This window comes from Ciconia boyciana, chromosome 21 (genome assembly GCF_034638445.1).
Source record: "Ciconia boyciana chromosome 21, ASM3463844v1, whole genome shotgun sequence".
NCBI lineage: Eukaryota > Metazoa > Chordata > Aves > Ciconiiformes > Ciconiidae > Ciconia > Ciconia boyciana.
In genome coordinates this window covers 3,075,480-3,097,460 of record NC_132954.1, presented here as the reverse complement: position 1 = coordinate 3,097,460, position 21,981 = coordinate 3,075,480, and the positions used below count along the sequence as shown (strand labels likewise).

The 21,981-nt window shown below is 46.5% G+C and overlaps 1 protein-coding gene across 3 annotated transcripts in view; it reads right to left on the bottom strand.

Annotated features, from left to right (window-relative positions):
- Positions 1 to 14,753, bottom strand: part of LOC140662050 (lethal(3)malignant brain tumor-like protein 3) — a 52,402-nt gene extending 37,649 nt beyond the window's left edge. Inside the window, exons 1-2 of one of the 3 annotated variants that reach the window (XM_072885066.1) lie at positions 14,613 to 14,741; positions 11,103 to 11,244 (exon numbers count right to left, since the gene is read on the bottom strand). The gene's annotated coding sequence lies outside the window, so the exon portion shown is untranslated. Of the gene's footprint in view, positions 1 to 11,102; positions 11,245 to 14,612 lie in introns of all 3 variants that reach the window. The other 2 variants (XM_072885067.1, XM_072885065.1) reach the window with 2 other exon arrangements.
- Positions 14,754 to 21,981: the final 7,228 nt, after the last annotated feature.

Genomic DNA, 21,981 nt, shown 5'->3' with positions numbered 1-21,981 from the left:
GTTATGCCATACAGCAACTTCCCTAACTCAGTGCAAGCAGGAATCACCCAGCTCTTGACAGAAAGGTCACGTTCCAGTGGAGAACTTGTCCAGTACGTCCCCAGCTGGTGCTGGCTGGGCTTTAAAGACCTCAGAGCACAGCAACAGCCGGGACTGCATAAGCGCCGCAAGCATCTGGAGCTGCAAGAGGCCAAGTGGTTCTCAACCCTTCTTCAATGACACTTGACAGTCTGGTGGGAAATAACTTTCCAGAGGAGCAGAGGAATGTGGGAATAGGCAAAGGCAATACCATCGAAGAACAGCAGACACTGAGAAGTAACTAGCCTTTCTTCAATTGATAAGCTTGTCCTTGCACAGGACCACTTATTAGTGAAAGCCACAGTGGGGCCCTGATCCAAAGACAGAGGGGAGAGTCTCAAGTCCAAACCAACTGTTTCCTAACAACCTAGAAATACACCTAACAGAAGCCACAGGCAGTGCAGGTGGGTAGGTGACGTGTACCAGTACGGCCAGGAGTCACAGTGTCCGAACTCCCAGTTCCGGCTCCCCCAAGTTTTGACCCCTAAGAAACCCTCCATCAGCTGCTGGGGTAGGTGACCTTCCTGTGGAGGCTCTGCTAGCACATCCATCCGCTGATCCAATACAGCACCTGCCTACCAACCCTGCACACACGCTGCCTGTCCTACTACAGGCCAAGAGTAAATTCAGATGCAGAACAAGAAAACCCCTCTAGACACATGGCGAAGCACTCACACCATGGGGTAGCTATGGAAAATAAATGATATGTGCCAGACTTCACAGACTCTCATCCTTTAAGCTTAAAACATTTCTTAGGCTATGAAGGAACACTTCCTTGGCCCAGATAAAATTATTAAAGTGTGCCAAATAGTGTCAATGTGCATCTTTTATTAGTCCTGATCTGCAAAGGCAACCGAGCACCAAAAAAAAAAAAAAAAATTTTTTTTTTAAATCACCTTTCTGAAGAGCAAATAGCTCTAAAGATTACTCACTCCTTGATCTTCTTTACTGTCTCCAATATGGAGCTACTGAACTCCAGAATGAAAGAGACAAGTCAAAGGTGGGTTGCATTTGCAAGCTTTGCTCCAAAGCTTTTATTCATAGCACTTTATTAGTTTGAGATCTTTTCTCAGCCATCCGCTCTTCACTCAAACCTGCTAAACCCAGTTGAAAAGCATTTCCTTCACCTCTGAAGCAGGGCTCCTCATTGCATTGAGAAGCACCGCTCTTCCTCTACTCCTGCATGCTTCCTGCACTCCGGAACCTGCCTCCAGCACCCTATCAAAGCCTTATCCCAAATGTTCTTCCCCCTCTTCCCTCTTCTTTATCTGAAGCCTGTATTTCTTAAAGCTTCAAAGATGCTGGACTTGCTTCTAAAAAGCTCACTTCTTCCTCTGCAGCCCTGAAGAGACAGAGCGTCATTTTTATTTCAGCACAAAGAGAAACAATCCATTTCAAAGCAATGATAATTCTAAGTGGACTAAGTTTCCTGCAGGAGACCATCTCATTTAGAGAAGAAACCTATCACTTTCCTCAAATGCCAGAAGAGCAGCAGCACAACGGTGCAGATCCCAGGGGTTCCTGGCTGTGGCTGATAAGGACAGCTCAGCATCAGGAGCAGAAGGTCAGTGGAAGGAGCACCTCCAGAGCTCTACGTGCCACTAAGTGGCAGAGCGAGCACGAAGCAGAGCTCGCAGCTGGAGGTGGGGAAGGGTGCCAATGTCATTTTGTATTAGCAGATTAGTCTCGGGGGTAGTGACATTCCTGCATACAAATTAACAGTTCTGATTCAGCCTAAATCAGTGAAGACAGCAGGCTGTTACTTCCTCCGTTAATAATTTGATGGCATACCTGCAGCCACACAAACTGGTGAAGCCCAGCCCAGGCCCCAGAAAACATAAGTTTGCGTTAGAAAACAATGAGCATCTTTATTAATAGTCTCTGATCTGATGCTGAGGACTGGCTGATCCATGGAGACAACCTCCAGTTTCATCCCGAGACTCTTCAAGGCAATATCCCTCATTCCTAAGTTCTGGAAATGCATAACTGTGCTACCATCAGGACTGCATCTTCCTTTACACAAAGGGGTTCAATATAGCATGTTTGCTAATACGAAATCTACACAAACCCTCCAGAAACAATCTGTCCTTCCTGAGAATTTTTTTAAGGGAATTAAGGAAAAATATATTTAATCGTGCATGCAATAACTGCAATACAGCAGGAAGAGAGGGGAGAAAAAGATTAAACAGCAAAAGCAAAAAAAATTAAGTGTTTGACATTTCTGCAGGGGAAAAAGAAAGTGCCTGGCATCTTAAGAATGAAGTGGCTTCCTGTGCAGCTAGTTACCACGTTCCAGCTAAACATTTCTACTACACTCACTAACCATGGTACTCAGTGCTCTTATACTTGATCATCCAATATAAAACAATACAATATTATTTGGTGTCTTTCAGTCTAATAAATAACATGGTGCTTTGTTGATTCTCTGCTATTAAGAGGAATCGATAAAAGTGAAGCTGTTTCTGCAAAGGAACGTTACTGCTGTTTAACAGAAAACCTGAAGCAATACACTGTTAAGCTCTTTTAAGAAGCAGAAGTATGATGAGTTTGATTAAATATAGGGCAAAAGTTAGGCCACTGCAAAATAATCATCCAAAGCACCTCCTAGGAAGTCAGTGGGCCCAATTCCATGTCAGTTTTATGGAAGTGTAAACTGCTGATCTCAAAATACTCCAAGCATGCAAGTTCATCCATGTTCTCTCGACGTTTTCTGGCAGAAGCATTTTCCTTGTAGCCTAAGCGAGGCCTGACAGCCCATGTAGGAGACTTTTCTGCACAGAGGGAGAAGGAGGAGGGGAGGAAGGGGAGACTGTCAACACCTCCAGAAGGTGGGGGTCCTGATTCTGAATGCCTGATGTGATACCAACAATCTGATTTTTCAAAGCTCTCAAGTCCCTTCAGCTCCAATTTATTTCACTTGAAATTGATTTCCCCCCGCCAGAGATTCAGAACTTGCAGCCTTGAGGGCAATTTTATGTATTCATTTTCAGCCATCAGAAGTGCAATCGAACTGAAATAACAGTTGAAGGTAATTTGGGAAACAGTCAACAGACACTCACCCTCCTCCCCCCTCTAAAATAGAACACCATGTTTGTGACCATCAGATCTTGGTTCCGATTTACACGAGAGCTGTATTCGTCACTATCATGAATATGTAAAACGGAGACAGCTGTCAAAAGCTGCAAAAAAGAACCACTGATATGAAAAGAACCTAAAGACTCAACCCTACAAATTGAGAAAATTTGTCTTTCTGAGAAAATGTCTTTCTCATGCTGGGCTGAAATTAATGGGATTTCTTGCCTGAGTATGTTGTATGGACATGACTGAGAATTAGGAAGATCAGGCCCATAACTTCTATCAGCAGAAAACAATTATTTAAAATACTTCCTGCCTTTAGAAATCAATTGAGCAAGAAATTAGAAGGGGAGAGGGAGTATCACCAGGCTTTCATAAACGTTACTAAAATTTCACCACTTCCTTGGTACTGCCAACCCCATTGTTTAAAACAAAGTGTTTTCACTGCACAACTTTTATTTGCAAACTGCAGAAGATATAGCAAATATTTTGCACTGCCAAATGCATGGTGGCCACTCATGTACTGTGTTCCTTGGTTTCTTACTTGTATGTTGCTACCAGGCAAGGTACCAATGCCGTCTTTCCAGTCTAAGGCATTCAATATATCGCAGTCTGCTGTCGGGATGCTGATGATTCTCTCCGAGACATTCTGTTCCATCTTTCTGCTTAGTCTTTGGGCTCTTTATTTAATTTTAAGAAAGAAAACTAGGGTGTGAAAACAAAACAAAACAAAAAAAAAGAGGCACAGAATAAACAGGCCTGTTGCTTACATTTCACGAAGGGTTTTCAGAGCAATACGAGTTTCAAAAGATGGGAAAAAACGTCCAACTTGCATTTTGCCCATGACACTTAAGTAAATATGAGTAGGAAGTTAAGAGCGTTAAGCATATGTGCAGTTTGAGGACAAAAAGATAAACCAGTAAGTTTAGCAGTTACTTGATTTGTATGACTTTTTTGCCAATTACAGATCACTGGCAAGATCCTGGGGTCTCTGGATTCAGTAGGATCCGGATATTCAGTAGGATCCGGATATCAGATGGTCCGGATATTAGGAGTACCAGGATTTAAAATGACAGAAACACAAATACACAGCAGTATGCACAAACTCACATACTACATACAAGTGACAAGTCTGTACAACTTAGGGGGGAGCAGCAGCATCTAACAGCTGTTGCCAGATCCCTCTATACTGCTATAATGTCAAGGCTCTACGCTAGAAATGCTATAAAGCTCTTAAAATGCTTAAGCTCCACGTATTGCGTTCACATCCCAGCAAATAAACTAATGGGCTCCATTAGAAGGCTCGACTAAAAGCCATACTGCTATATGGGCTCCCCATATCCAATTACTCAACTATTTTTGCAGTAGATGTTAACCAAGCACTGACCATAAATTAACTGTACGTTCCTGCCCTTTAAACGTAACCTGAATATTTTCAATCTATGAACATAACTGTTTGCTTCAAAAAAAAAGAAAGAAAAAAAGATTCACAACCTTCCCTTGAACTGTCAGCTCTACTAATTTTTCCAGTGTGAGCAAACCCACTGGTGTTAAGTTCGAAAAAGCACAGCCCAACTGACAGGTCTAACTGCATTCCTGTGGGAATGGGGCAAAACTGCCCACGGTGGGGGTCTTCCCTCTGACATTTGAATGCTTGAGTTCAACAAGGTCACTGAGCTCTTAACTCAGAGGAAGAGCAGGCATCATCCAAGGACCATGTGCTTGATTTGCCTTTGGCAGATCCTTACTCTCCTTGAGCACCAGAAAGTGCCTTAAGATACATAGCTGGGGCAGGTTTTTAACCGCTGAGCACTTAAATTAGGGCAGGCAAACTCCGCTCCTGATGTGAAGCCTTCCACATGCTAGACCTTCTACCTACAGGTTGAGAGTGTAAGTTTAGTTCAGCCAAAGGCAAACCCACAGATCTGATGCAGGATAATTTATGGCATTTGAGCATTCCTGCAACTCTAATTCAAGCATCACAGCTCTTTATGATTATCTTAATTGGGTCAGAAGCAGGACAGACGTTTGTAAACTGCAATACCAAGTATCTTTGAGTATCACAATCTAATCCCCGTAAGCGGAGTTCCTCCTCCTTTTTTTTTTTATTTCCCCAAAATATAAAATTCCAGCTACTTACAATCCTGCATAATTGTGAAGATTAGCGGCATATAGGCTAGTCAGAATGAGTCAGGAGGGTGAAAACGGGAGCAAAGCGGAGCAGCAGTCAAGCTGCGGAAGCCAGTTCAGCTTCCACTGGTTTTAACCGAACTGCAGGTGCGGAAGATCCGCAGCTGGTGTCCTTGGCTACGTACACAGAACAGATCCGCATCCGCACCACGCGCACAGCTGTACGGAGATCTATGAATCGGACTAAATAAGCCTTATGTAGGGTGGTATTGCACAACCGTAGCCGAAGGCTCACCATACATTAATATTTGATGTAGCCTTGTATGTCGATAAACGCTTGTTTGTAGCCAACGTTTTGATGCCAGTTTCAGCGAGGGCAAACTCATCACTTTTTAGATGTTACTCTTTGCATTCAGGCTTTAAAAATAAAGAAGCTCGAACACCAAGGCTATTTACAGAGCTCCGTCTGGGATGAGGGGTTTGGAAGATACTTGGACAGAAGTAATTAAGTTGTAGAATTTATTTAAAACTGGGCCAGGAAAACTGTCAAAAATCACAATGTAGAAAATAATCTTGTACTAACCAGAGAAGACCTGATACAATAATGGGCCTTTTTCATCCCTATATTTTATAAATCTAGTAAAACTCCTAGAAAAATATAATAAATAAATTACTTTTCTTATAATGCTCCCTATCAGTAAAATCTACAATAAAACCAAGATAGCCCAATAAAGGGAAGCAAACTGTGCAATTAAAAAGACAGCAGAAACTAACTTGAAACATTTTGAAGAGCCGTAGTCAAGCACGAATGTTCCCCATTTGTGATTGCTTTTCATCTTTAACATTTTAAGACTCAGAAACATTAACGCAAAAGAAGATACAGCAAAACTAAGATGAGTCATTTAGTCCCAAGTCATAGATTCACATTTATGAAATGATAAATGACTACCATGCTGGCAGAGATAATGGTTCATAATTAATATGCTACCACCCAGGCCTCTGTGCTTTAGCTTTAGACAGGGGATCCACAGGCAGAGGAGGTCAGAAATACTCAGGTTTTGATCTCGTTTCTGCCACTGAACCACAGGGCAGCCGCGGGAAACTGCTTCATCATTACTGTAGAAAACCAGCTTTGGCTTTTAACATCCATCTTGCCTTAGTTAGGACATAAAAAAAAAAAAAAAAAAAAAAAGAAAAAATGCGCAAGTTCATACAAACAAATAAAAGCATGAAGGCTAAATGGGTGGATGGGGGTTCACCGTATTTCTCTCCACACCATCAGACCTAATGGGAAGAGAAACATTTCAACAGAAATCCCGTTTCAGATGCTGCCAGGTTGGTTTCCAATCATGTGAGGATGTCAGTGTCTTTATATGAGGGTAAATATGAGAAACACAATGGTGCAATAAACCCAAAGACTGTAAATCAAGTAACAACACTGAAGTTTGCAGCCCTTCTGGCTAAGCCTCCATGTAGCAGGAGGCAAAATTGCATTTGAGAAGCAGCTGGCATCAAGAAAACCATCTGATACTGTGCTGTTCTGGGAATAACCGACTTACAAATCACCCTTCTTCCCCAAAACTGAATGGGAAACCTAGCAAAGCTGGTCATTTAATTCAGTGTAATATATATGCACTCAAAGCGAGCTGGCATTCACAGCCCTGCACATCCCCAGCTTCTTGTAAGATTTGGCAGCGGTGTCTAACACCCAGCGCATTAGATCTGCCAGTCACCCTTCTGACGTTAGTGGAGAACTGAACTGCAATTTAAACAGAAACAAAAAAAAAATAATTCATGACTTCTTGCAGGGCACAACTAATCTGGTCTCAGGAACTGCTTTGAACACTTACCAGTTCAGACACAAAAATCATTTGCCTGTCCTTTGCTATGATGATGACTGATGATACTTTACTTACCCATCAAAAGCTATTACTCACCTCGGGCAAGTAATATTTTGCAAGGCTGAACTAATACCATTACCAAAAAAACCAGCCTCACCTCCAGGAACCTCATCAGTCAGGGACTGAAATGAACTTTCAGAGCCTGCAATGGAACCGTACCAACGCCTCAAGAGAAAGTGTCAGTAGCCACCGGCAAGCATTTAACGGCACAAAGATGACTTAAGTGCGTTCACTATCTATGTCCGTGAAGGAAAAAAAAAAAAGATAAAATTCAGAATTGAGGAATCCAGGCCCTACCTATTGTACTTCCCACTAATTTTCGGTTCTCAGAAAAAGAGAGAAAAATTGTAACTACAATACAAGGAAAATACTGCTCTGAAAGTTCAGAGGGGGCAAATGGTCTAGGAAAGGAGAGGGATGCCTTGGGCTTGCAGCACGGGCTGGAACGGAGGAGAAGCAAACACTTTTTGTCTTAGCTCTGCCACAAGACCACTAAGATAAACTACTTTGGTTTTCGGGAGTTTGCCGTGTTCATTTGTATAATACAGCCCTTCCAAGGTTACCCTAAGTACACGTTAATGTATGGATTATGCTTAGGTGTTATTGTGCTGAGAGACAAAAAAACAGGCACCATGGCAATGCGACTTAAATCAGTTTATACAATCTCACAGCAATATTGTGAGTTTACTCTAAACCCAGCAGCTGATCCTAGTATTAAGCCCAAACCAGCATCATAGCTCATAAGCTGCTATCTCTTGGTTTCTTGACACAGTTGTGTCAAAAATACACACGTGTGCACATATATTTATTTCAGCTGTTGAAAGAAAAGCAGCCGCACAGGCTGTGGCTGCTCGCTACGTAAACGCGCTTTCTGCAAAGTGCCCGTCTTACACACAAACCCGTTCCCTGCCCAGCTGACACACCAGCCACCTTTCCCCACGGAGCACACTGCAAAGCAAGTGCTCGGCAAGGCAGCGGCAGCACGCCGGATTGTGAAGGCTGAGAGTGGTGCTGCCTCACTTCTAGGCTGACTATCCCCATCGGTGATCATACTCACTTTGCTACCTCTCTCTTTAGATTTATGTGACATTGTGAAGCCAGCAAGGACACAGCCTTTCGCCTGTCCCGTCTGCTGCAGGAGATGAACAAGGCACTCAGTGCTACACTGGAGAGCATTTCGACCTATTCCCAGCAGAAGGGAAGGGACACGAAAGAAGGTATAAAATCTACTTCCACGTCCGTGGAGTTCACACTTACTGTTCGTTTACTGAAAGCAAGGAAGAGAAGCACACCTTAACTTCATTTTTATAGCTTTCATAAAAAACGTTTGGTGCCAAGCTCCTCACCTCCTCCTGCCTCTGAAGAACGGTAGCTCTGGAGAAGGCACCCAGCCACTGACAAAGCCCCGCGCAAACCTGACACTCAATGGGCTCAGCCAGGAGGCCCAGGGACGTCTCCTCGAGGCCTGAGACTGCAACACTGCTAATCCCAGTCGCAGGGAACCACCTGTAACCACCGTAACACTTGCACGCACTCGTGAACTTCACCCAGTGCCCACGCAGAAATCATACCCCATAAAAACTGTCACGTTCAGAAGAAGCTCTGCAGGAGAGACCCAAAGCACTCCCTAGCAAGATGCTGGAACTTCTGCCATTTCTAAATCTGATCCAATTTCTACAACGACAGTGCAAGATATAAATACTTTCCATCACTTGTAATCAGAACTATTTTAATTCAAAACTTAATGACCTGTAAGGAAGCTGTAAGATTTGTGATTCAAGATAAAGTCAATTTTGTGACAACATAAAAATTGCAGTGCTGGGGGAAAAAAAAGTGATTCTTCTAATGGAAAACTAAAACTTCAGTCACACACTTACATGTTTAACTAAGACACAAAGAATTAATTTTGCAATAAAACATGCTCTTAAAGTGGAAGTAGTTAATGAAAGCAATCAAGAGGAGCACGCCATTACCCATAATGTTTTGTTGTCCTCCAACATTTATGACACCTATAATGGCTGCAAGTTGGGTGTCGGGTCCCAGATAGATGCTTTAAAGGGATGTCAAATGTCTGCATTAGTTATTTGAGTTGCTTCTGTGCCGAAGCCACTTTACTACATTGTACTTTTCTGAATACTTATAATTTTCTGGGAATAATTAAGGTTAGTTATCTAAACTCCAAATGACTGGTGTTAAGGGAACTAGTATTAAACTCCAGAACTACCAGTACCTACTCCACAAGTTTTTCATGCATCATACTGACACCAACAGCAATTGCTCCACGTTGAATAATGCATGTCAAGTATTTCAAAAGAAAAAAAGTGCACAGAATTGACAAAGCAAGCTTAAAAAAATACAAGTAAGTGTAGGCTTGTCTTTCAGATCCATTTGATGCTGAAGTCAAGAGGCAGAACCAGCCAGAGTGCCCATATTCTGTATACATAATTGTGCAACAAAAATTGCAAAACAGATTTTTCTTCTGGTATTTGTTTTCTAAATAGCTTGGCATAGTATGCAGTCAAATTGTTATTTGCAGATTTAGCATTACTACAGAATGAAGGAATTAAAGTAAAACCTGGCACACATGGCCATATAAAAACATCCAAACTTCTTTCAATTAAGCATCACATGCCTTCTTTGTGTTAAATACAATGACAAATTGTAAAAATACTGCCGTCCCTGTTGCAGAAAAGGTTAGGTCAAAAATGAATCTTCTTAGAAAAGCATCTGAGTCTGAAAAATGAAGTGTTTCGTCACAGAACTATTTGAACAAAAACCTAGAGAAGTACTCTTTCAGATAATATGAAAAAAAGCACAGCTTGCACACATACATAAGCCATTTTCCATCCCTCCTTTCCCACCAGAAGTTTCAGCAAGTACAGATGGATTGATATCACAGTCATGAATGGTGAGCGGGGGAAGAAAACGTGCAAATTTCGTGAGCAATATTGCTGTTATTGATCCAACAATGCACTTAAGTATATGCTTAGTCCTATTTGATGTCCTAAAGGGTTTTGCATGTGCTTTGGAGCTTCAGTGAGAGTGCCCAGAACAGCATGCTTTCTTTACTTTATCACCCAATTTTTCACCTTGAAAACTTATAACCCTAATTTCCAGCTTTAAAAAAAAAGAGAAAAAAACCTCACCCAGAATCCACACAGAAGTACCAACGTTTTCCAAACATGATTTATAAACAACTTGTAATTTATAAAACAAGGATAATAAATGATACCTTGGACTCTGATATCCCTGTATCAGCTTTAGTACAGTAAGAGTTACAAACCAGAGTTGAGATGCTCTTTTTCTCCAACAACCCAGTACCATCCCCAATCTTGCCATGCCTGCTCTCGCAACTGAGTGAGCCAGAGCAGCTGCAGACCCTCTCCAGGCATTTCAGAGCAATTCCTTCTCAATAGCCCTTCTGTAGCCAAGGGTGACCCGCTGGAAGTACAGAAACCTGCACCTGGTTTCAACACAAGTGAAGGACAACAAAAAGGACTGCTGAGCAGGTAAGGGCCTTGCACTGTTTGAAATAAAGAAATGTAAAAAAATTACATCTTTATGGGACTGACCTTTTTCCTATGGGTTTATTTTATTTATTTAAAAAACCTTAAGAGATCAATTCCTATGCTGTCTCATTTGAAAAGCTGCATTATGCCAAACTTACATATATTCCGCCCCCGAAGTGGACATAGCTCCAGCACCAACTGGGAAACTGGAGCCCAGGCTCCCGTGCATGGGAGCAGACAGGACGGAGCTCAGGCTCCCGGGCCCTGCGCCACGCTGCTATCCTTCTCTAGCCATAAAGACATCCTCTGAACACAGCACAGGGAAGAAAGCATCTCCTTAGAGCCACGACAAGGGCACGTGAGTTTAGCATTAACAAGGGAAGTGAAGGCTGAAACTACTGTAGCTCACCCTGTAAATTCACTGCAGCTACCTTCTCCCTGCTCCAGCGTTCTCACCATTCATGTTCCAGCTTCTGGGGAGACCATAAAGTAGCATCGTGGAGACCAAATACGAGGAAGCAGTCCAAAAAACCAAACAACATCCCAACAAACTATGTGCAAAGAGAAAAGAAAGGGTCACACAAAGACACGGAGCAGCAGGAATGCAAGGAGAGCTGCCATATGCTATTTGAAGCACCATTCTGATGCAGGTTGGAAGACATAGCACACCCCTGCAAGCCTTCCAAAACTCCTGTCTCCACCAACCCCACCACAAAGAGACAGATGAGCCACATGACTTTTAAGAGCGGTAACTATTTCCATGCCTGGGATCATCTGATGTGCCAAGGGGACCTCAGCTCTGCACTGCCCTGCTACCAGCCAAACAGCAACATGCCAGGAAGCTTTGATCTGCCTCACACCAGCCAAGAATGAACTCTGCCGCTGCTTATGTTCAGGTTTCTTGGTTAAATCGCATATGTAGTTTGGTTTAAAACCTACAGCATAAATAGGGTCATCAAAACAAATCCTATGTGGTTCATGAATACAGCTTCCACCTCCGTTTGTTTAGATCTACCCATGCTTTTATCCCATGATTTAGCTGGATTCAATCAGAAATAAAAAAAAAACAAACCCAAGAGGTGAGCCAAAAGATGCTAAACCTAGCCATAAAATATCCATTCCTTGGAGGTAAAGTATTTTGCCAATAAGTTGAACCATCCTCTGGAAAGTGATCTGCCAAATTTAGCAAAGCACATCTGCACACATACCTCACCTGCGGAGCACAGTCAGTGCTACTAATTAGGAAGGACGGGTTTGGTTGGGTCTCTGTTTGCTTCCACTGCTAATTGATTCCATGTGCCAGAGCTTTCAGCTGCCAGCCTTCGTTAACAAGTAAACATTTGGTCATTTTTCCCCCCAGCCTCTAATTTTTCAACCCACTGTGCTACCTTCTTCCCTCTCCTCTACCTCTAGACAACACCCTGCTGGCAGGCTTGAGAAAAGGCTGAAATAGATTAAAAATTATAAACTTTAATTTCTAGAGGGAATGTTATAGAGGAGAGAGGGAACAGTGTTTGTCTGGGGAAGAAGAACTGACATTGCAGCTCAGGAACCACCTTGTTATTCCACAGAAAGACTATAGAGGTCCTGAGTAACTGCTGCTGTGGTTCAGTCTGGTTTTCACCCAGTTTAACTATGTTTTCCTGACATTCAAATTGTGCAATTCTGATAATGGGGCTTAGGCCTCCAAAACCCTTTCCTGCGCAGAGGTGAGGCATGGACTGGCTCAGGAAGGCTGAAGAGACAACACTCCACACCTTCATCCACGTCTCCATCACCACCCTGGGAGAATCTGATCTCATTACCCATCTCCCACTGTCAGGCTTGCAGCCCGCCACACTTCTCACCTCTCAAAAAATACCGGTGTTCATATGGAAAAGGACAAGGGCATTATACTGAGGCTTTACCCTAAAATTCATATCTCCCCGGCAAAGGAATATATCATCATACCTAGAAGTGTTTAGACTAAAAGCTTTGCATGAAGGTAGAAGTGAGATAAGGGAGAGCCAGACCTCCTGCAGATAAAACAACACCATTTTAAGCCAACCATTATAAAGTAAAATTGCAGATGCAGTTTTAAATACATTCTAGATGCTACTTTTAATAATCAGTCTAAAGACTCATGCTCCTGCTACTGCCTTAAAATTCCAGTAAATAAAGAATTGGTGGTAAAAAGTGCAGACAAATAGCATGGCTGAGGCAAAGAAAACACGCCCTTGGGCCACGAGAAGTCAGTCGGTCAGGAATCGTCTGCAGAACACATCTGTTTGTAACCACTCACCCTACTGCAACTTACTTCTTATGACAATAAAAACCACAAAGGCAAGATAAATTAACTCTGGCCAAGAAAAATGGAACTGGCCCTGCACAATCTGCCCAGTAGTTGTGCCCAGTTGTACTAGGCAGCTCAAATTCGGGCTCCGTTTCCACCTCGGTACTCACGATGAATTACAATTTATTATTTCACACGCATTCAGCCTTAATGGGATTATTTGCAATGTAAGGTGCAATCAATTTTAGGCCAAAACTAGAGCAACAGAGGCCAAAAATGTCCTCCATTTTAATTGCATCTGTAATTACTTTGTAAGACTACAATCCAGCAAATTACCCAGGGGACTCTTACTAATTATTATTACATATCTTACACCGCCAAGTAGAAATATTCACTGAGGAAAAGACTGTCCCCACCCTCAAAAATATATAATCTAAATAGATGGGACAAGGAACAGTGGGGAAGCAAAACACTGACGCTAACGAGACCACATCGGACTGTTGTTAATTGCTGCATGGTAAGAAGAGTTTGCAGCATCAAGTACCCCTTTTCTCTGCTTTTACTTCTGTTTTATTAGATAAGAAGACACGAACCAGAGAGGTCTTACACAATCTGGCACCAAAGATCAGAGCTCTTTATCCCTTAATCCCAATTACAGACCAACGTGCGTATGTTTTTGTTTCTTTTTTAAACTTATCTGGGCAATATTTGAATAAATTAGAGTAAATGTTTTCATATTAAAAATCTAATCCAATTCCTTGTGGCACCAAGCGTCAATAAAACTGTCCTAATCCCTTTCTTCTGAACACCAAACATCATTAAGATTGTCCCATACCGATCTTTACCCAGAGCACTGATCAACACTTTTAAAGTGTTATATTCATCCCTCTATTTATCTCGCACTGGCCTTCTCTCTGTTCATAAAACCTTGATATCATTAGTTCCAGTCTTTGAATTTGCTGTCAGAAAGTTTGATGATGTTTTTTTCCCCTCATGTAAAAAACCCTCTATTTTCAAACTCAAATTTTTCTGGTCTTGGGTAAGTCTCCAAGTTCTCTTTCTATTGCACTGTATTTATATATTTTTTAATATTTTTGAGTTTTCACACTCCCAAGACGTTTCCACCAGGGCTGGGACCAGGGCTGGATAACCCCAATTTTCTCAACCACCTCTTGTGGACCCATTAGAAACAGGAAAAAAAAAACAACCCAGAAACTGTAAATAGTTTATAATTTCGCTCCACAGCCTGTGAGCAACTTAAACTCGTCTTCTGAACGCGTCCTTAGCTGAGCTTTAGCGTGGACTTTCCCCTTTAGAGTGGTTTAAAATACACTTTCCCCACCCAACTGGGAGCTTTACGCTGACGGAAACCCTGAGGGGTTTCCTCAGCACCCAGCGGGGAGGAGACCCCCGGAGAGGGGCCCGTTCTCGCCGGGGGCCGAGCTGGGACGGGAGACGGGGCTGCCCCTGGCCCCAGAGGCGCCATTTCCCCTCACAGACCCCGGGGCCGAGACGGGCCGGGCCGCTTCGCCGTGGCTCCGCCACGGCGAAGCGGCCCGGCCCGTCTCGGCCCCGCCGCCCCCCGCCACAAGATGGCGGCCGGCGGCTTCCCGCGCTCCCGCCGTCCCCCCCGCCGCTCCCACTCACCCCGGCCCGGCCGCCCGGAGCCTCTCCCGCGTACCGGGTCTTTTTCTCTTTAACTCCGGTAACAATTACTGCTCCGGCCGTCCCGCGGGAGGGCGGAGCGCATGCGCGGCGGTCCTGCTCCTCGCCGGTCCCGGCCCCGGCTGAGGCGGCGCTGGGGGCAGGGCGGGACGGGGAACTGGGATGGGGACGGGGACGGGACGGGGCTGGCACTGGGATGGGACTGGGCAGTGGGACAGGCAGGCACTGGGACGGGGAGGTATTGGGACAGGGATGAACTGGGACGGGCGGGCACTGAGGCAGGGATGAACTGGGACAGGGCTGGCACTGGGCAGGCAGGCACTGGTACGGGGATGAACTGGGACAGGGCTGGCACTGGGACAGGGCTGGCACTGGGATGGAGCCTGCACTGGGACAGGCTGGCACTGGGACAGGCTGGCACTGGGACAGGCTGGCACTGGGATGGAGCCTGCACTGGGACAGGCTGGCACTGGGACGGGGATGAAGTGGGACAGGGATTAACTGGGACAGGGCTGGCACTGGGCAGGCAGGCACTGGTACGGGGATGAACTGGGACAGGGCTGGCACTGGGACAGGGCTGGCACTGGGATGGAGCCTGCACTGGGACAGGCTGGCACTGGGACAGGCTGGCACTGGGACAGGCTGGCACTGGGATGGAGCCTGCACTGGGACAGGCTGGCACTGGGACGGGGATGAAGTGGGACAGGGATTAACTGGGACAGGGCTGGCACTGGGATGGGGATGAAGTGGGACAGGGATTAACTGGGACAGGGCTGGCACTGGGCAGGCAGGCACTGGTACGGGGATGAACTGGGACAGGGCTGGCACTGGGACAGGGCTGGCACTGGGATGGAGCCTGCACTGGGACAGGCTGGCACTGGGATGGGGATGAAGTGGGACAGGGATTAACTGGGACAGGGCTGGCACTGGGACAGGCAGGCACTGGGATGGGGATGAAGTAGGACAGGGATTAACTGGGACAGGGCTGGCAGTGGGACAGGCAGGCACTGGGCTGGGGATGAACTGGGACAGCCCTGGCACTGGGATGGGGATGAACTGGGATGGAGCCTGCATTGGGACAGGCAGGCACTGGGACAGGACCACGGGCAGGCGTGGGGCCGTGGGGGCACTGGGAGCGGGGCAGGCGTGGGTCCCGGGGGGCACAGCCCCACGCCTGGTGCTGCTCTCCCTGAGCTGGCCGGGGGTGACGCCTCGGCGCACCCCTGGGGCATTAAGGCACGTTCACAGGGATCAAACGGAGACGTAAATCGCTGTTACCACCGGCACCCCGCACGCTGTGACCGCTCCATTGCCCTGCCTCCCTCGCCGCTGATTAAGATAAAATATTTCCCCCTCTTCTCTGCATTTGTTAAACTTGTTTTTCTTCTAATCTGAGAATGTTATTTTCCTTTGTATTTGAATTTTGAAACAATAAAAAAAAAACAGCAGTAGGGTTTTTTAACGACGCTTTGGGTTTTTTTGTTTTTGCCGTAGTAAGTGAGGAAGGAGCACGAGCGGGCCCCAAGCTGTGACGACTTAAATGGAATGGGATTTCAGGAAAATAATAAATGAGATTTGAAATGGCCCATTTGAAATACACATCGTCATAACCCCTCGAGTGAGGCACATAAAATACCCGTCTTTAAAATTAGTCAGAAAACAAACACATTTCTCACCTCATCTGCGTCAGCAAGTTCCAGTTACGGCCCTAATGCTGCAGATGCTCCTGGCCAGTGTTTAAGCACTTGCTAGGTCCAGGTTTCCTTGCTAGGTCCAGGGAAAGGTGAGGAGCTGAGAGTTATTTATAACGAAACTATCCATGTTTATTTAGACTCATATTTTGGTTTTAATTGCAGTAATTTAAGTTTTGTTGAGCGATCCCTGTTTTGGGGCTGCTCACCCTTTTATCTCACTGCTTTGACCGATTGTTTCAGGACAGAGCCCGCCCTGTGCCTGCCACACAAATTTATCCTTTCTCTCCTCAGAGCTCACGTACAGGTTGCGTTTCCCTGCTGAGACGGGTCTCCCAACCCTAAATCAGATCTTAGGACTCTTTTTGAGTGCATCTGGGTAGATATCTCCATCCTAAAGCTGGCTTCTCTCTTGTGTTTAATTATTCAAACAGAAATATTGCTCTGAAATACTGCAGAACTATTGCAGACGTTCCACTGATTCTTCCTCTCCGGCCATGCAATATTATTATTATTTTATATTATTATTATTACCATTATTGCACTGGCTTCACAACTGCTGCCAGTTAACATCCCTGCGGTTTCACCAGCCCGTGGTGCAGCACCGTGATTGCAGCAGCTCCAGGCTGGGAAACACTTAGCACTGGTGAGCCACATGAGCCGAAGGTTTCGATACAAAACCTACACTTTTATGCAAAATTAGCAGGGGAGACTCACTCAGTGATGTTCAGACACCCCTGAGACAAAAATGAACATTAAATTATACAGCAGGCACGTGCCCAGCACTGCCCGTTGCAGTGCTGGTGGCAGAGGGGTGCTGGGCACGGTGACCCGCGCCGCTGCAGAGACCTGGTGCAATCACCGCCCTGCCGTGGGGGGCACTTACGACGCTTCAGCCCAATTATTGGCAATAAGATGCCCCCAAATGTCCTTACCCTGGAAATTCCTGCTCCGACACCCCAGGCCACGCATCTGGTGCAAAAAGGTACCTGGGCTGGGCCGCAAATTGTGGTACCTGCCAGGAGGATGAGCACGCTCACGGGGCGGTCGCCCTTCCCTAGGTCTTTCCCTACATCGGGTCGTAAGGCATTGCAGTGCTCCTGCAACGGGTCGGCGGGGAAGTGATGATGCCCGTCACCCGAGAGCAGACAGACCCAAGTCAGTATTTCCATCCTACAGGTAGGGAAACCGAGGCGCGCTCTGTGCAGGCAGCAGGCTGAGGCTTCACATCATCCCTGCCCCTCCGAGGCACCCAGGATTATGCAGCAAAAGGAGAAGGTGCCATGGAAATGTCTGTGTTCCGATTTTTTCCTGCTTTCCAGACACGCCTCAAATAGTTTCGTTTTTCTCTTGGACAAAACATTGAGCAAGGGTGGAATTAGGAAAGAATAAAAGAGAGCAAGAGACTCCCGATGCGCTCCCTTCCAGCGCCATCCTGCCAGATGCCACCTCCCGAAGCTGCCGAATTCAGATAAGAATTTAGCGTAACGCACCCAAAATGCTGGGGAAAGCAGCTCCTCTCACCTGGGTTACAGCGGGCCGTTTTCTCCCACGGAGGCCAGCTCTGCGCGAACCGCAGCACCCCCCGAGCTGGGGGTGGTGGGAAAAAAGGGTTTTGATTTTCAGTGCCGCTGTTTTGCCTTTTTAAAACACTGCTCGCTGGGGATTTGGGGATGATGAGCGGAGGTGCCACCCCCCCCAGGCTCGAGACCTCACGGTGCTCGAGGGCTTTGCAGCCCGAAGCAGCTCCCTCGGGGCAGGGAAGGGGCAAACGCGCTGGTGGGTTGGTGATGGAGGGGTGGTGGGTGCAACGCTGTGCTCTCAGGATGGGACCTGGAGCACCTCAGCTGTCAGCAGCCTGCGGGGCTGTTTTGGGGGGTCTCAGTCCTGGAAAAGAAGCAGAGATGCTGGGATCACAGCCAAGATGGAGACACAGGGACCAGGAGAGGTTTGAGGACCCCCGGGCCTGCCCACAGAGCCCACCAGCACCTGTAGGCCCGGAGGCTGAAGGCAACGACTGTCATCATCTCAGCCTCCAACTGGGGGCACTGGGCGTGATGGGGACCACAGCTGATTCCTTGGAAGAGCCCATTCCCACCCAGCCCCCGGCCAGACCAGGGCACAGGGGACAAGGGGCTGCAGGGAACCCACAGGGACTTGGTGGCGACTGGAGTCGCCCACCCCACGGAGGCAGGAGGTGGAGGAAATAACGCCTTTTATTTTTTTTAATACCAACTTCCGTACCTTCTGCAACCCCTTTTACATGCTAAATCCTGCTTTAAAGCTTGCCTTGCTGAAGGCTGCCTTCGCTGCCTGCCTTTACGGCAGAGGAAGAAAGCCCCAGCCGAGATGCGCAGAGGGAGCGGGGCGAGGGCGTTGCAGCTTGCTTTGCTCAGCAGCTCAGCGCATTTTGGGACAGCTATCCCCTCCCCACCACGTCCACCCCATGGGAGCATCACCAGGTCCCCCCAGAGCAGGATGCATGGGGACCCAGCCCCAAACAAGCCACTTGCTGGTCCTGCTGCCAGCACTGGGACCTTCCCGCAGGAAGACACTGGGGTATTTGACAGCCAAGGACGGGTCATAGCCCAGAGCCGGTGCAAGGGTTTAATTTTTCACCTTCCTGGCTGCAGCTGATGAAATCTCCTCTTCAGGAAGTCGCTCTCCCCTCGTTGCTCCTACCACATCCTTTCTGAGTGGGTGCCCAGAGCAAGCTGTAGCTGCCGTCACGTGCGTGTGGTGGCACAGCCGGGTTCCTGGCTTTGTTTGTAACTTCATGGGAGCAACCAGAGATGCGGCAGCCTCAAGCCAGCCAAAAAAAGGACTCGGCAGGCTGTGAAAACAGCTTGTCCTGGGGATGGGGTAATGCTGCTGCTGGGGTTGCTCCACCACTGCAGCCCCCGCTTAGATCTGGGCACATTTAGGGGTAAACTAAAGCACGGGAGGGTGCAGAGCCAAATCGCAGCAAGCGTTTACACACACGTCAAGCATGAGAAGAGTCCCAGCCCTCCACTGGGGTTACTCGTGTTCAAAACAAATCCAGCTGGATCACAGCCTGGGAGCAAGGTTTCTTGAGGTAGCAGGAACCTGGAGTGCAGGTAAGCAACCCTGGGCTTCGCAGAAGACCCTGTCTCCGATAGGTGACCAAGTTCATACCGCAACCGAGAACAGTGCTTCCACATCGATGCTCTAGGTGCATCTCTAAGTACTTAAGTGATTTTGTTAAGAGCTGCCCCCATAGGGATAAGCCAAAAGCTCCTCCTGCTACAGAAGCAGGCAGACTTGGGCAAACAGGCACAGATCTTGGGCCGCCCAACTATCAAACACCTTTTTAATGAAAACCTACTTTTTCTACCCCTTGAAAATTTGCTCGCAACGATCAATCACCTGCTTTGAAACTGGCAGGAACAAGAGCAGGGAACTTACAATTAATTGTATCAAAAACCTGACGCTAACGCCCCATTGCATGCCCAGAAACCTCCCCGCAGGGCAGGTGCCGGCCTTATCCCTTCGGCACCGCCCAAGGTGCTCACGCATGCAACCTCGGAGGACTTGTCCCGTTGCAGGGAACGTCCCTCACCGCACACAATGAAAATTTACACCTCAGCCAAAAGTCTTCCACATACCTCCATCTCCAAAGGCCTGTCTTCAGGCATTTAGGGAAGAAATGTTCCTCCCAGAGGGCTCGCTCAAACCACGCTCACTTCATCAGGAGCAGCCTTGGCAGCCAGACAGCAAAAGCCAGAGTCACTTTTTAAAGTCTCAGCCTAGACTTTATCATTTGCAGATTTTCTTAAAGGTATTTTTCAGTTAATTATCCCCTATTAGCAAACATCTCGCATAGCCTGGTTTGCTTCTGTACTAAGATTAAGGAGCAAAAGGGATTAGAAATGTTATTGTGAGAACCTAAGATGTTAAAGCACTAAATATATATAGCTGATAAAGGCTTTTCCTTCTAAAGAAATTAAATATCACTTCCGCAGAGCTTTCTCATGCTGCTGTAGTAATATGACATTTGATAAAGTCTGAGCCACTCACCAAGCCCTGACCCCTCTTAAACTCTATGGAAATATTTTGTCTTGAAAGCAACTCATGATCTATCACCCTTTCATCTTTTTAATATGGCTGTACAAGTTTCAAATGATCAAATTATACAGAATTACTCGCACCTATGAAGTTAACATCTAGCTGCGAGAACTGCTGTCGTTAAGTATTGTTAGCAGTTTGAAATTTGCTAAAGAAAAGTTTTTGATAAAGCCATAACTAACCTTTTTTTTCCAGACCAAGCAAGAACTCACAAAATAGGTTTTGCCTTTTATTTTTCAGAACACTGCTGGCAGGCAGAGCAGGGTGCTGGGGACGTCAGTTCTTCATCCAAAGCTACCCCTGCAACAGAATAGCTTGGGGAAAGTTCAGCTTGAGCAATTTGCTAATGGCCCAAGTCTAAAATTGGGATATTATTCAGGAACATCTACAAAACCCCTGCTGGAAGCCACCTTCCTTCCTCCCCACGTCCACGGGGATGCTGGGGACACGCCAGCAGAGCAGCCCCCACCACTCTCAGTGTTTCCAAGCCCAGAGCTCCTCCGAAGCACATCCTGCCCCTTTTTTTTTTCGTTTTATGAAGGTTCCCTCCAAGCACAGGTGTTTTATTAGGAGGAATAACTCCCCAAAAATATGCTGGGAAGAGGCAAGCTGAGGCTCCAGCCTCAACTCCACATTGCTCTGGGTGTAACTAGAGAAGTCGGACTAAAGCAAGGGCTAGGGAATTTCAGTTAGATGGCAGAGCCCTCCTGGGCACTGCGAATTCAGAGCAGAGGGGGTTTCTGTACAGCAGCTCCCTTCCAGGAAAGGGCCACACACGAACTGAACCCTCAATCCATGACTGGAAATCCCCGAGCCTCAACTCCCCCGCGTTTTTGGGGGACATTGAGACAAACACGGGCTGCTGCGTCATGCCCAGAGCAAAGGCTGGTTCGTGCTACTGAAGTCTGTAACGTCCTCGTCCCGCCTGGGTCAGACGAACACCTTCCTATTTAGAAAGTCATGGCTCGTGGCTGAAAGCCCGAGGTCACAATCAGGGATCATAAAATCAAAGAACCAGAAGCAAACAGTTGGGACGGCTTCGCGTTCTCCTGCCGAGTGTGCTAGACTAGAGAAACACCTGTAAAAGCATCGTGCTCCTTTCCCCTTCATTTCCCAAAGGCACCGTGAGAAAGGCCAACGGTGTGAAAGAGGAAACAAGTGAACCGATGATCTACAGAATAAAGCAAGAAGCAGAAAAGCACCTTTTCTGTGCCAGTCACACTTACCTCCAGCACCAGCTGTACAACGCGTAAAGCGTTGTGGGACAGACAACGATTTCAGTTGACTCGAGTCGAGCGAGTTAAGTGGGTGAAAAATTTTCTTCCCTGTACGATGGCAGCCGAAGCTCAGACAGTGGAAGACGGGCTTGTCACCTTCCTATTGCTCCTGGCTCCTTTTCCTGTATTCTTCTCCTGATTGCAATGTTAAAGCTCCAAACAACACGGTAAGTGTTTCTAGAGAAATGAGTTATTTTAACTGGATTGTATTCGAGTGTCATGACTACACTGAATATTAAGTGGCTTTCTAAACCAAGAACCCATTCCCTGCGAGTAACTCTTCTGCAAATTCAAGCG